Source organism: Ambystoma mexicanum, chromosome 7p (genome assembly GCF_040938575.1).
Source record: "Ambystoma mexicanum isolate Mex_15411 chromosome 7p, UKY_AmexF1_1, whole genome shotgun sequence".
Lineage (NCBI taxonomy): Eukaryota > Metazoa > Chordata > Amphibia > Caudata > Ambystomatidae > Ambystoma > Ambystoma mexicanum.
In genome coordinates, this window is record NC_090939.1 from 3,977,788 (window position 1) to 3,992,024 (window position 14,237).

Consider the following 14,237-nt stretch of genomic DNA (forward strand, 5'->3'; position numbering starts at 1 on the left):
GATGTGTGTGTGATCTGCAGGTTTCAGGTTTGAATCCCAGCAAGGCCATCTCACCCTTTCATCCTTCTGAGGAGCTTAAGCGTAAGTGCTATACAATAACATATTATCATTTGGCCTTACCGGATATAGCTGTTTTACCGGCTATTGTAAAATGAGCAATTACATGTCTGAATGTTCTCAAAGTCAGAAAGCAAATTGCACTCTTTAGTGGATACCATTAAACTGGTAACTGAGATTTAACAGCAGGCCAGTTCATCTGCAGGTCTGGTGCAAAGTTGGCCACATGTCAAGTCTGCGTGTGTCTACTTTCCAGGCTTCAGAGCTTGGCAAAATACAAACCACTGGGAGGGCTCATAACTGTGTAGAGTAGCACAGGGAAAGCAGCGCACTCATACAGCATCCCGTATTCTGGGCACTCGTTACCTGATACATGCAAACAAACATCCTGAACAGCATGCCAGGGAGATGGGAAAGATAGAGACATTACAACGAAGCATACATTGTGGCACAATGAAATCACAGCCACTTTATGTGCTATGGTCAAACATTCCTACACTGTACACAAGCTTTTAGGCACCAGCATGTTGTCAAGTGACTGAGAACACCGGGAATGAATATCTTGTGATGACAATAACAGACACATCGGCAAAAGAAAAGATGCTATAACTGCAACTTTACAAAAAGCAAAATACTTGGTCGGAAATGGATGAATATTCTACTCTAAATGCTTTTTGGAGGTTTTTGTCTGCATTGTGAATTTCAGGTATGATATGATATGATAGTTTATTTATATAGTGCCTATACACAATGGGCCTCATCACGAGTCTGGCGGTAACCCTTAAATGCGGCGGTAGCGCTATTACTGCCGCATTTAAGGGTCCGCCAGATCGTGGCTTTGGCTGATTTCCCCCCAGCTCTGAGCTGGGGTGAAATCCGCAGCAAATTTGCCAATTTTCAGCGTGATTACCGCCGGCGGGAAATCCGCCGGCGGTAATAGCGCAAATTTGGGCCCAATGGGGAATGAGGAATTCTCGAATGGGCCCAATGGGGAATGGGCAATAACCCTTCCGCCAAACCTGTGATCCGGCGCTAATAGCGCAGAGGGGTTTGGCGGTAGGGCTATTAGCACCGGCGCTACCGCCCAACTCGTGATGAGGCCCAATGTGTTTCAAAGCGCTTCAAGGCAAGGGAGGGAACAAGGGAAAATACAATGACATTCTTACAGGCCATGAACAGTAAGGATGTGAAATTAACTATCGTACTCGGCCTGACGACATTTCAGTGCAATAGCTATGACATAGATAAGGAAGGGAGGGGGAGAGTGGGAAGGAAATGGAAACAGACAGGTGACTACCGTACTAGGCCTGACGACATTTCTGGTAGAGCCGGAGAAAACAAAAGGTGAGAGAGAGGGGTGCAGGAAGGGAGGGGAGGAACAAAAACAAGAGACTATCATACTAGGCCTGACGACATTTGAGATAGTGCTGGAGGGGGGGGGGAACAGTAATGGGAGGGTGGAGTAAACAGACAAGGTTGCTATCATATTAGGTCCAGGGACAATTCTGATAGTGTAAGTGCATAGAAGAAAGTAAGGGGAGGAGATAAGAAAAGGGAAAGGAGGAGAGAACAGAGAGTAAGCAGTCACAAACAGTGGAGAAGCAAGAGGGGAGAGTGAATACAATTGCAGAAGTCAGTAGTAACACATAATGTTGCAAGCCAGGATACAAGATGAAGATGGGAACAGCATGATTCAGAGTCACCATGAGTACAAGATGCAAAGGAAGTCCAGCATGAGAGTTGAGATAGGGTGACGCACTGTGAATGAATAAAGTCCATAAAAGTCAAATCCAGCATTGGCCACAAGACGGTGATGGTGAAACCAGAATGTATCTGGACGGACTCCTGCAGAAGAAAGCTTGAGGGCTTGAGGGGGGTGAGGGGGAGCAGGGTAGAAGAATCAAGCCAAACAGGCAACAACTGTGTGCGAGAAGGGGGGCTCAAGGGAACATCACAGGGAGACAAGAGAGGTTGGGGAGGTGTTTAAGGACAGACTAAATCAGTGACTCACTCCCGAAGTGTGCCTGAAATAAACCTTTAATGAGTCTAGCAATTTTTGTATAAAATTTCAGAAAGACAAATTATTTGTTATTCCTATTCTTTCTATTTAGGGTCGCTGCTCAAAGTGGTACAGAATGTGTTAAACAGTCCAGGAAGCGAGTACGGTATATGAACCGTGAAGCACTCCTCAGCCCGCAGACTAAGACTTCTGACCCAGAGCAATTGGTGTGTGTTTCCACCTTTTTGTCAGCATAGTCAGGTGATCAAAGGTATCATTTTGAAAAACTGGAGAATCCTGAACTCGACAGGAATGAAACTTCAAAAACCACTATTTGCCTTTAAGAAAGGGAAAAATTGTGCTAACCGACTTCCACCAAAATGTCACTCTATTAGAGACACTAATTTAAACCCAGTAGTAGGGCATTACCCTTGCACGTCGTGTATAGCTTGCAAGTATTCAAGGAAAATGACCACCTTCGTGGGGGAAGGAAAAACATGGGACTTACGCACTTTCACCACCTGTAAAAGCAAAAATGTGGTGTATGCGATCCAATGTCCTTGTAACATGCTATATATAGGAAAAACTTCGAGAGGTTCATGTTCGCATTAACGAACATCGTTCAAAAATTCGAACTCGTAACCTCAATGCCCCTATGGTTCTTCACTTTGTGGAGACAGGCCATAGTGTGGCAGATCTAATGTGGTTCTGTGTTGAGAAAATTGTCACTAGTGGACCGGCTCAAACCAGCAACTAGTTGACATATAAAGAACAATTGTGGATTTTTAACCTTAAAACGTTAGACAAGGGACTTAACATGCTGGATTCTTGGGAGTTCAACTCATGTTGACATCTATCCCTTGTTCTTTCTGTATTTTATTCCAATATTATGCATTAATTGTTTCTGTACACATCGTGACATTAACATTGGAATCTTCTAGTAAGATGTGCCAGAACAATAAGGGTAACGAAAAACTCAGCTCCAGCCTGATTATGCTCCAATGGCGCTTTAATTACATTCAGCAAATGCACTAATTTTTACCAGGCTGCTCCATCATCAAGACGACCTGCATGGTGGGACAACTCACTGCCAACTTATTGCCTTGCCAGAACAATATGTGCAATGATAAACTCAGCTCCAGCCTGACCATGCCCCAATTGCATTTTAATTACATTCAACAAATGTACTATTTTCTATGCTATAATATACAGCGAACTCCCCGGGTTATATCATCTCTCCCACGGTTTTTCCTAATCAAGACGGACCCCTTAATTGATAACATGGTCCTAATACATGTGACCGGCTTTTGCAGTAATCACATGGTCACCGTTGGAGTCCCGTTTTATGCCACGCCCCCACGCTTGCATGCAATTTGTATATTTGGGTGCGACTGAGGGAAATCCCGGAGAGACTTCCGTTTTCACTTCTGCCATGAACTGCCGACACAACGCGCATCTGACATTCAAATCGGATGATGCCTTTCGCAGCACGCTTGGCTGTAAGTCATGGACTTCAATATATATATATATTTGTCTCTGATGTGGCATCAACACATTTTTTTTAAATTAATTAGAAGGTTGCAAAACGATAAGTTGGACAACAATTTGCTAACCTTTGCATACTTTATGTGTCCTTATTTAAACATAGTCATTCAAACACAGTTACTATGACCATTTGGTAATTATAAGGTGTTGCAACTGCTACGCAACCTTTTTAAATGCAGCAGCACGAGTGAATAGCACTTGGGTAATCATTCATTTTTATTGTCCCCCGCCCCCTTTTTTGCACAGACAAATTTGAAATTCAAGTCTTTGGAGATGAAATTACATCAACATCGGTGGTACATAAGGCAGTAGTTGTTCAAGCACTGGAATAATTCTGGCTCCTTGCTCGAGGTGATTGGCTGGCCTTATAACATCCTAAATGCCCGGGATAAACGCCACATTCAATATACATGCACTGTAATTAAAATATCTTTCAGCTCACGATGTTTAACATGTTTTCTCGGATTTAGAATTCTCTTGAATTAATTTAGAGTTATACTTGCGAGTCTGACCATCAAGAGCATATAATACTGGAAGTCAGGTTAGCATGGCTGTATTGGCCTTTGTGCTTTGGTGTTCTGGTGTTTCCACGGTGCTGGTGTAGTTTCTCTTTAGACACAGTGTTCGTTCTGGTTTTAGGGCCTCACAAACCCACTTTGATACTCTGGAACAATAGAGACACCTTGGGATCCACTACCACTTGGTGACTCTAATTCAATTTTAAAGTGTAATTGATGGTATATAAAACATTGTATGTTGTCAGCTTGAGCTAGCCAGTTTAGGCAAGTGCACCACTGCATATAATTGTTGTATTTTTGTTTGTTTCTTTTCAGTTGTAGTAATGTATTAATTGTTTCTCCTGATGAAGACGTTGCTCCATTTGTTTTCAAACGTCGAAACCGGTAGAGAAGAACAACCGGGGATGGGAATTGTCATTTTCTGTTCAATACACCCACTCGGTGGAATAGAGCACATCTTGGACAATTATTGTGACAATACACATTCAATGTGGATGAAATAAAATGATAAGGACTATGTGGGGCTAACTAATGGAGTGCTACTACATATATATTGCACCAATAGTTTGGTTCCATTTTTATTGTGATTGAATCAGGCTGATTGACATGAGTTGATTGTTGAGGAATGATGGTTGTGTTAGGTTGTTTTATAATCTGGTGTATTATGCTCGCCTGCAATATTTATGTAATTTAATGTGTGCATTCATTGACGATTAATTCATTGTGGAAAATAATGTATCTTAGTAAATATATTTTGATACCTTTATAAATTAAAAAACTGCCTCTGGACAATTTTTCAGTATACTTTGTTACCTAATACCCTGGTCCAGGGTGTGGGGTGTTCCTGCGCCTTTCAGTACGCACAGTTGTGGAACCTCCTGTTTATTTATTAGTATTTGTATTTTATTGAATTTATATAGCCCTTTAATCCAAAGTGCTTTACATGAGAACAAGAAAAAATACAACAAGCATAAGATGGCAATTGAATCACAACTCGAAAACAGTATAAGGAACAATTTACATTATTGCTGAGGTGATGAGGGAGTGGAGAGGGAAAGAGGTGTGAGAGGGAAAGTGAGGAGTTAGTGGAGGTAGAAGCGGAAGTAAGAGAGAAGGCTAGAAGGTGTGAGGAGGAAGAGAGGAAAGAATAAGAATAGATAAGAGCCGGAGGTGGGGTAGAAGGGAGAAGAGAGGATGGAGAGGGTAAGGAAGTACAGGAGTAAGAGGTAAGGCATGAGACGGTGGGAGAGGTAGGAGAGGAAGCGAAAGGTGTTAGGGAGGGGAGTGGAAAAGATAAGATTTTAGAGAAGAGCGAAAGGAAGGGTAGGAGGGAGAAGAGCGAATGTGGAGGGGGAGGCGGTTCCAGTGGAAGGGAGCGAGGAGTTAGAAAGATCTGAAGCGTAAGAGGGTGCAGGGTGGTGGAGGAGGAGAGAGTAGGAAAAGATTAGCAGGGCGGAGAGAATGAGAAGGGGTATAGACAGTAAGAAGGGAGGAAAGGTGGGGGGGCAAGACCATAGAGGGATTTGAAGACAAGACAGATGAACTTGACTTTGAGCTGGGAGTGAAAAGAGAGACAACCTAGAGAGGTGAGAGAAGAGGAGATGGAGTCAAGAGGTGAGAGAAGGCAGAGGGAGTGGATGGCGGAGTGGTAGACAGATTTGAGTGGGGAGAGGTGAGAGGAGGGGAGTCCAAAGAAAAGGGAGGAACAGTAGAAATGTCTGGAGAAGATGAGGGAGGTAATTAAGAGTTTAGTAGCGTGAAAGGTTAGGAGGGGTCACATTTTACGAATGTTGGAAAGGTGAAAGAGGCCTGAACAAGAAAGCCATCCACTCCAGAAACAAAGAGCCACATGCTGTTGGCTCCACAACAGGAGCTTCCATTTAAAAACAAAAAAACACTTTTTTTTAGGGGTTGCAAGGGAGAGCACAGGGGTCGCAGGTGCGCCACCTGGCGACCCACAAATGACGTCCCTGCCGAAAGCCCTCTGCTACAGCTGCTGACCCTACAATAGGAGCACTGAGACGGTTCTATCTCTGCCGCCTAAAGGTGGCAGCACCAAGAAAGCATCCTTACTCTATGTCTACACGCAACACCGTCCATTTACAGGCAGTCGCAAACAATCCCAAAAACACAGATCTACTATCAAAGCATGTCCACTGCACCACATACCTGAGCTCAAAACAGGGCAAAACATGTCGATGATTTTTAACCATATTTAAGATGCATCTGTTTTTCTTATGGTAAATGTAGGCAGCTTCTTTTCCTTCGATTCTGGGGTGTAATTAATTGATGAAGCTGCTTGATAAGAAGGAGCAACTGGCATCGCAATGCACTCCCTCGCAGGCCGTGCAATAATAATAATAATGCCCGGCTTTCCTATAAGGGATGGGTCTGCAACCTGCGGCCACCTGGATGATTTCCATTATGACTCTCATGATCCCTCGCTATTGGTTGGGTTGATGAGAGCAACAAACGAAACATCGGAGAGGCAAAGTGTTCAAGCCCCTGATGTAAGGGACACAGTTCCTCCACGAGCGTATCACAAGTGTGATCAATTACAAGCATGACACAATAGGCCAAGTGCTTTTAAAAGGTCACGAACCCTAGCAATACACGTACAATATGCAGTAAGGTGCACTTTGGGACTCATTACCAGTTTGGTGGTAATTTGGAAGATTACCGTTGCCGCTGCTTGGTTCTGTGGATTTACATTAGGGGCTGCAAGTGGTGCTAACTCCCCATTTTTGGAGGCTGTAGGACCCCATGGGGATATTGGTGGATTTACCGCTGGCGGAATTACCGCACTGTAATTTTGCTATTTCCTGGTGGTAAAGTGGCAAATTCCCCTCCAGCCGCAGCTGGGGTTGAATCCATGGCTTTACCTCCAGGTGCAGGAAAAAGGGCAGAAATTCTGTTGCCGCACTACCAAATTCTCTTGAAATACGTGTGTTCTTACAACTGTGGCAGAACCTGTCAAGAAACACTGGGAACAGTAATGGCATTACCATTTAATGCAGTAGTGCCTTTGGCACCACAGTGAAATGAAGGTGGCACTATTTAAAGATAACTCATTCAATGGTGCTGATTGGCTAGCACAGGTCTCTTCTCACTCTTTCAATGCAGGAAACAGAAGGACTCCTCAGGGGCTCAGTGAGAAGCACGTCCTGCTCTGGGACTTGTGTGGGCTACTCTTCTGCTCTGTGGCTCCCCTCTTGCTGCTCTGACACTTGTGTGGGCTACTCTTCTGCTCTGGGGCTCCCCTCTTGCTGCTCTGACACGTGTGTGGGCTGCTCTTCTGCTCTGGGGCTCCCCTCTTGCTCTGGCACTTGTGTGGGCTACTCTTCTGCTCTGGGGCTCCCCTCTTGCTCTGACACGTGTGTGGGCTACTCTTCTGCTCTGGGGCTCCCCTCTTGCTCTGGCACGTGTGGGTGCTACTCTTCTGCTCTGGGCTCCCTTCTTGCTCTGGCACGTGTGTGGGCTACTCTTCTGCTCTGGGGCTCCCCTCTTGCTCTGGCACGTGTGGGGGCTACTCTTCTGCTCTGGGGCTCCCCTCTTGCTCTGACACTTGTGTGGGCTACTCTTCTGCTCTGGGGCTCCCCTCTTGCTGCTCTGACACGTGTGTGGTCTACTCTTCTGCTCTGGGGCTCCCCTCTTGCTCTGACACGTGTGTGGGCTACTCTTCTGCTCTGGGGCTCCCCTCTTGCTCTGGCACGTGTGGGGGCTACTCTTCTGCTCTGGGCTCCCCTCTTGCTCTGGCACGTGTGTGGGCTACTCTTCTGCTCTGGGCTCCCCTCTTGCTCTGGCACGTGTGTGGGCTACTCTTCTGCTCTGGGGCTCCCCTCTTGCTCTGGCAAATGTGTGGGCTACTCTTCTGCTCTGGGGCTCCCCTCTTGCTGCTCTGGCACTTGTGTGGGCTACTCTTCTGCTCTGAGGCTCCCCTCTTGCTGCTCTGACACGTGTGTGGGCTGCTCTTCTGCTCTGGGGCTCCCCTCTTGCTCTGGCACTTGTGTGGGCTACTCTTCTGCTCTGGGGCCCCCTCTTGCTGCTTACTTGTGTGGGCTACCCTTCTGCACTGGGGCCCCCCTCTTGCTCTGACACGTGTGTGGGCTACTCTTCTGCTCTGGAGCTCCCCTCTTGCTCTGACACGTGTGTCGGCTACTCTTCTGCTCTGGGGCTCCCCTCTTGCTCTGGCACCTGTGGGTGCTACCCTTCTGCTCTGGGCTCCCCTCTTGCTCTGGCACGTGTGTGGGCTACTCTTCTGCTCTGGGGCTCCCCTCTTGCTCTGGCACGTGTGGGGGCTACTCTTCTGCTCTGGGGCTCCCCTCTTGCTGCTCTGACATGTGTGTGGGCTACTCTTCTGCTCTGGGGCTCCCCTCTTGCTCTGACACGTGTGTGGGCTACTCTTCTGCTCTGGGCTCCCCTCTTGCTCTGACACTTGTGTGGGCTACTCCTCTGCTCTGGGGCCCCCCTCTTGCTGCTCTGGCACTTGTGTGGGCTACTCTTCTGCTTTGGGGCTCCCCTCTTGCTCTGGCACTTGTGTGGGCTACTCCTCTGCTCTGGGGCTCCCTCTTGCTCTGGCATTTGTGTGGGCTACTCTTCTGCTCTGGGGATACCCTCTTGCTCTGGCACTTGTGTGGGCTACTCTTCTGCTCTGGGGCTCCCCTCTTGCCCTGGCATTGTGTGGGCTACTCTTCTGATCTGGGGCTCCCCTCTTGCTCTGGCACGTGTGTGGGCTACTCCTCTGCTCTGGGGCTCCCCTCTTGCTCTGACACGTGTGTGGGCTACTCTTCTGCTCTGGGGCTCCCCTCTTGCTCTGACACTTGTGTGGGCTACTCTTCTGCTCTGGGGCTCCCCTCTTGCTCTGACACGTGTGTGGGCTACTCTTCTGCTTTGGGTCCCCCCTCTTGCTGCTCAGACACTTGTGTGGGCTACTCTTCTGGTCTGGGGCTCCCCTCTTGCTCTGACACTTGTGTGGGCTACTCTTCTGCTCTGGGGCTCCCCTCTTGCTCTGGCACTTGTGTGGGATACTCTTCTGCTCTGGGGCTCCCCTCTTGCTCTGACACTTGTGTGAGCTACTCTCCTGCTCTGGGGCTCCCCTCTTGCTGCTCTGACACGTGTGTGGGCTACTCTTCTGCTCTGGGGCTCCCCTCTTGCTCTGACACTTGTGTGGGCTACTCTTCTGCTCTGGGGCTCCCCTCTTGCTCTGACACTTGTGTGAGCTACTCTTCTGCTCTCGGGCTCCCCTCTTGCTGCTCTGACACGTGTGTGGGCTTCTCTTCTGCTCTGGGGCTCCCTTCTTGCTCTGGCACGTGTGTGGGCTACTCTTCTGCTATGGGGCTCCCCTCTTGCTCTGGCACTTGTGTGGGCTACAATTCTGCTCTGGGGCTCCCCTCTTGCTCTGACACTTGTGTGGGCTACTCTTCTGCTCTGGGGCTCCCCTCTTGCTCTGACACTTGTGTGGGCTACTCTTCTGCTCTGGGGCTCCCCTCTGGCTCTGGCACTTGTGTGGGCTACTCTTCTGCTCTGGGGCTCCTGTTGGGAGGCGTGAGGGCGTTGGTGGGCCCCACGCTGTCATGCCAACTGCCGGCGGGCCATATTTATTTTCAACAGCACATGCGTGAGCCTCGTTCCCGCTCACGCATGCGCACAGTGGCGTATTACTACGCAACATCCCTCCTTTTTCCCCAAACAGTGAACATGAACAAACATAAGAACTAACATTGCTCTATTACAACATTAACAGTCAATGCGGCACTGATTACGAGGCAGGGTCCATAATAAAATCTTGGAACCTCTGTGGCGGCTTGCGCCCCGCCCGGCTCGGGTACCTGCGTGCTTTGGCCTGCGGCACTTCGTGTGTCCCTTGAGTCTCTGGCGGTTCATCGTGTCTCAGTGGTGATCCTGCGTCCTGCACTGGGCCTCGGGAGACGGTCTCTTCCGAGCTAGCAGCTCCGATGCGCTTGAAAAAGGAGACATTCCTCGTGACTGTTCCTTGTGCATTGGCGGCAGTGACCATGGATCCTTTGACGTGTGTCACTCTCAGTGGCTGCGTTTCGTATGGTAACGACAGCTTTCCTTCCGGTCTCCTGTTTCTCACCAGCACAGTGTCTCCCACGGAAATCTCCTTCTCTGGGAGTCCCCTCCGGGTGCTCTCTCTCTCGTTCTGAGTGGCTCTCTCTCCTCGTACCTGTTCGTCATCGATTTCTCCTGGATGTCGACCTTCAATCTCCGGTAGCAACCCCCTCGGCACCCGTTTGAAGAGCGCCTCCGCCGGAGCGACCCCGGTTGACCGATGCAGGGTCGAGCGATATTCTCGCAAAAAGTCAAATAGGTTGCGTCGGAGATCTTCACCCGCATTCATTGAGATGCGAAACACTTTGTTGAGCGTTCGCATAAAACGCTCTACTTTGCCATTTGCTCGCGGCCAGAGGGGGGTGACTTTACGATGCTTTATCCCTCTTCCCTCACAATAGCGCTCAAATTGTTGTCCTTGGAACGGGGCACCGTTGTCTGAGCATATCTCCAGGGGAAACCCGTGAGTGGCGAACATCTTCTCCAAGACCATGATGGTGTGGTCACTGGCATTGGACTCCACTAGCTCCTCTTCAGGATAGCGTGACCACTGGTCTGTCACCACCAGAAAGCACATTCCACGGCCTGTGGACCCGAAGTCAGCATGTACCGTCCCCCATGGCTGCTCACCATGGTCTGGATCGGCGGTCCTCTCTCCACCGGACTTGCGGCTTGGCAGGGAACACCACTTTTTTATCAACTCTTCCACTCTGCTTTCCAACTCTGGGAACCAAATTTTCAGTCTCAGACGCGCTTTCATCTTGGCCATTCCCTGGTGGCCATTGTGGGCGAGATGTAAGACCTTGTCAACCAATGTTCTCAGAACCACAATCTGGTGACCACTCAGCAGGAGGCCGTCTTCAGCTACAGTCAACTCATGACGCGCTTTCCAGAGAGCCTGCAGGTCTTTTTGAGCCCCCATGTTCCTCCGGGAGTTGTCTTGAAGGACTTCACGCCACTCCCCGCTAGCTATCGCCTGTCGGATCCTGATGAATGTCTCGTCCATGTTGGATTCCTCCGCTATTTCCTGGCGGGCCAAGGCGACGGGCAGCGCTCATTATACTGCCAGGTGTACGGCCTCCACGCAGTCTGCCACTTCTGTGGAGTCTCTGGACCTCCCAACGCCCGGGTGGCGGGACAGATAGTCCGCGGGGTTAAGGGTTCCCGGCCGATATAGTAGTTTGACCCCGTACTCCATTAGTGAAAGCATCCATCGCTCTATGCGAGGTGGTGGTTTGGACGAGGTACCTGACAGAATCGGGATGAGTGGTTTGTGGTCCGTCACTACGACGACTGGTTTCCCCAGAATGTAAATTCGGAAGTGCTTGCACCCCCATAGAATGGCCAAGGCTTCCCGCTCAATCTGGGAGTATCGCCTCTCTGTCTCGGTGAGGGCTTTACTCGCATAGGCAATGGGTCTCATGGTCCCTTGATTGTCCGCCTGCATGAGGACCGCTCCCAGGCCTACTGGGCTGGTGTCGACCACAATTTCAGACTCACGGTCAGGGCTGAAATATGCCATGGTCTCCTGACCTGATAGGGCGTTCTTGATGTCGTCGAACGCCCTATGTTTTTTGCCGCTCCAGTTCCATGCAACATCGTTCTTGGTGAGCGCTCTTAAGGGTTCCGACACCAAAGCTAGGTCGCGGATGAAGCGACCACAATAATTTACCATCCCCAGGAAACTTCTAATTTCCGCTGGGGACGTTGGTGGGGCGGCTTCTCGGATGTCTTTCACTTTCTCTGGATCGGGGAGATACCCCCAGCATGGAAAACAAAGCCAAAAAATTCCAATCTGTCTTTCAAAAACTCACACTTTTCTTTGTGTAGTGTTAGACCGAGATCGCACAGCCTTTCAAGAGTGTTCTCTAGGCGCTTTAGATGTTCCGCCTCCGATCTGGCAAAGACCAGGATGTCGTCCGACATGTTGATCACCCCCTTGAGTCCTGACAGGGCCCCTCTGATGGCATTTTGGAAGACCTATGCCGCAGATGAGACCCCAAAACGGAGCCTTTTGTATTGATATAACCCCTCATGGGTTGTAAAGTTCGTAATGTATCTTGACTCGGGGTGGAGCTCTAACTGGTGATATCCAGACCTTAGGTCCAGTTTCGAGAACACTTTTGCTCCCTGGAGTTCCCCAACAATATCATCCAAGGCGGGCGTGATGTGGCGTTCCCTCTTGATTGCCACATTGGGTAGCCTCATGTCCACGCAGATACGTACAGCACCTGGTTGTTTAGGCTTTGGGGCCACCACAATTGGGGAAACCCATGGGGTTGGGCCTTCCACCCTTTCAATGATGTCTCGGTCAATCAAGGACTGCAACTCTTTCTCCATGTCACGCTCACCTGATTCCCACGGAGGCGCACGTCTGGCTTCGAGTGCTGATGCTTCTTCAATGATGAAGCGCAGGACTCTGAGGATGGACAGGTAGGGCCCCTCTACTCTGGCTTCTCTGGCTCTCAGGAATATTCCCCTTAGGGTCTGGAAGGATGAGTTCTCCATCCTGCTTCTGATGCAGGGGCGCGTTGAAACCCAGTTACTTCACTGGATTGAGGTTTGATGGGAGTTCAAATAAGCTTGACTATTCAGGTAAGGCGCTGTAAGAGTTCTGTAGCAAGTTCAAAAGTTCAAGCTTAATAATAATGTTCATTGTCTTATTGCAGCAAGCGCTAACGCTTATGTCTTTTTCCTCTTAGGGGCCGGGGTTCGGAATGCCAGGAAGCGGCAGGACCCGAAATGAAATGGGAATGACCCAACAGGTAAGTCTTAGAAGGAAACTGAGCTTTTCCTATTCCCTTCCTTCTCTCACCTTGTTTTCTTGTCTTTTTCTCTCTAGGCTCAGGGAAGTGGGTGCGGATCCGGATGATCGCTGCTGAAGATGGAGGCGCCCAGGAAAGGTGAGTGAAATGCAGCGCTGCAGCGATCGAAGCGAAATGCTTTTAAAAATGATGTCTTCCCTTTCAGGATCGTCGGTGTGATGTCTCTGTGATGCAGCTTTAGCAGGTAAGGTCTTCTTTCTCCCCAATTCTCTCTTATCTCCCCTTGCAGGTGACCCAAGATGTTGACAGGCGTGGCTGAAGTCCAGATGCAGGAGCTGACACGGTGAGCGTCCAGCTGCGAGGAGCAGAACAACGCGAAGCATGAGTTGCTGATCGGGCGTGGTTTAAATAGCTTTGGAAGAAGTTCCAGGTATGTAACCTTCCACCGATCAGGTATGTATCCTTCCCCGACCACACCCAGGTGGAAAGTAGTCCCACAGGTAAAGTATTCCATTCAGGCCTCAAGAGGGCCTGGATGTAGCAGCAAGGTCTGCATCAGGTAAGTGCACATTAAAACACTTGAACACATGTCTAGCTTTATGAGCCTGGCGCCTAAGGCGCCAGGACAGGGGTCCAACATGAGCCTGGCGCCTGGGGGGAATGATGCCTGCCTCTGGGGTTGCTGGGTCGGACCTGGCTCCTTGGAGGTAGGCATCATGACACTCCACCTGTGCTCTCAAGTAGAACGGGATGCGGCGGTGTTTGAGCGCTGTGGGTCTCACTGACCCGTCTATGAGAAGACGTATCGGATCCCCTTTCAGTTTTCCAATGCCTCTAAAGATGGTCTCGAACCGTTGTAGTAGACTCTCCAGGTCAGCGCAATAGACCGCAAATGAGAAGTGCACAAGGCTTAGTGCTTCCGCCGCAGCGCAACTTAGAAGGGAATGCGGACTCACGCTAGTGACAAAGAACCTTGCTTTGATTTTGCTCTGTCCATGAGTCACGGGGCTACGAACACACCTTGGATGGGGAGAGGTGTGTGTCCACCAAAAGCGTATATGCGCGCTGTGGACTCTGCCAATCCTGGTGGACCGGGCAGTGCATTGTAGTGTTCAGTTGCTAGCACGCAGACGGATGCCCCAGTGTCTATTAGGACTGGCGTGGGTGTTTCCCCAATGTTTACTGTGCATGTGGGCTGTCGTCTTTTCCCTGGGCCCTTGGCGATGCTGGAGATGAAGAAGATTTCATCTTCCTCTTCCTCTTCCTCTGCAATGTTCAGAT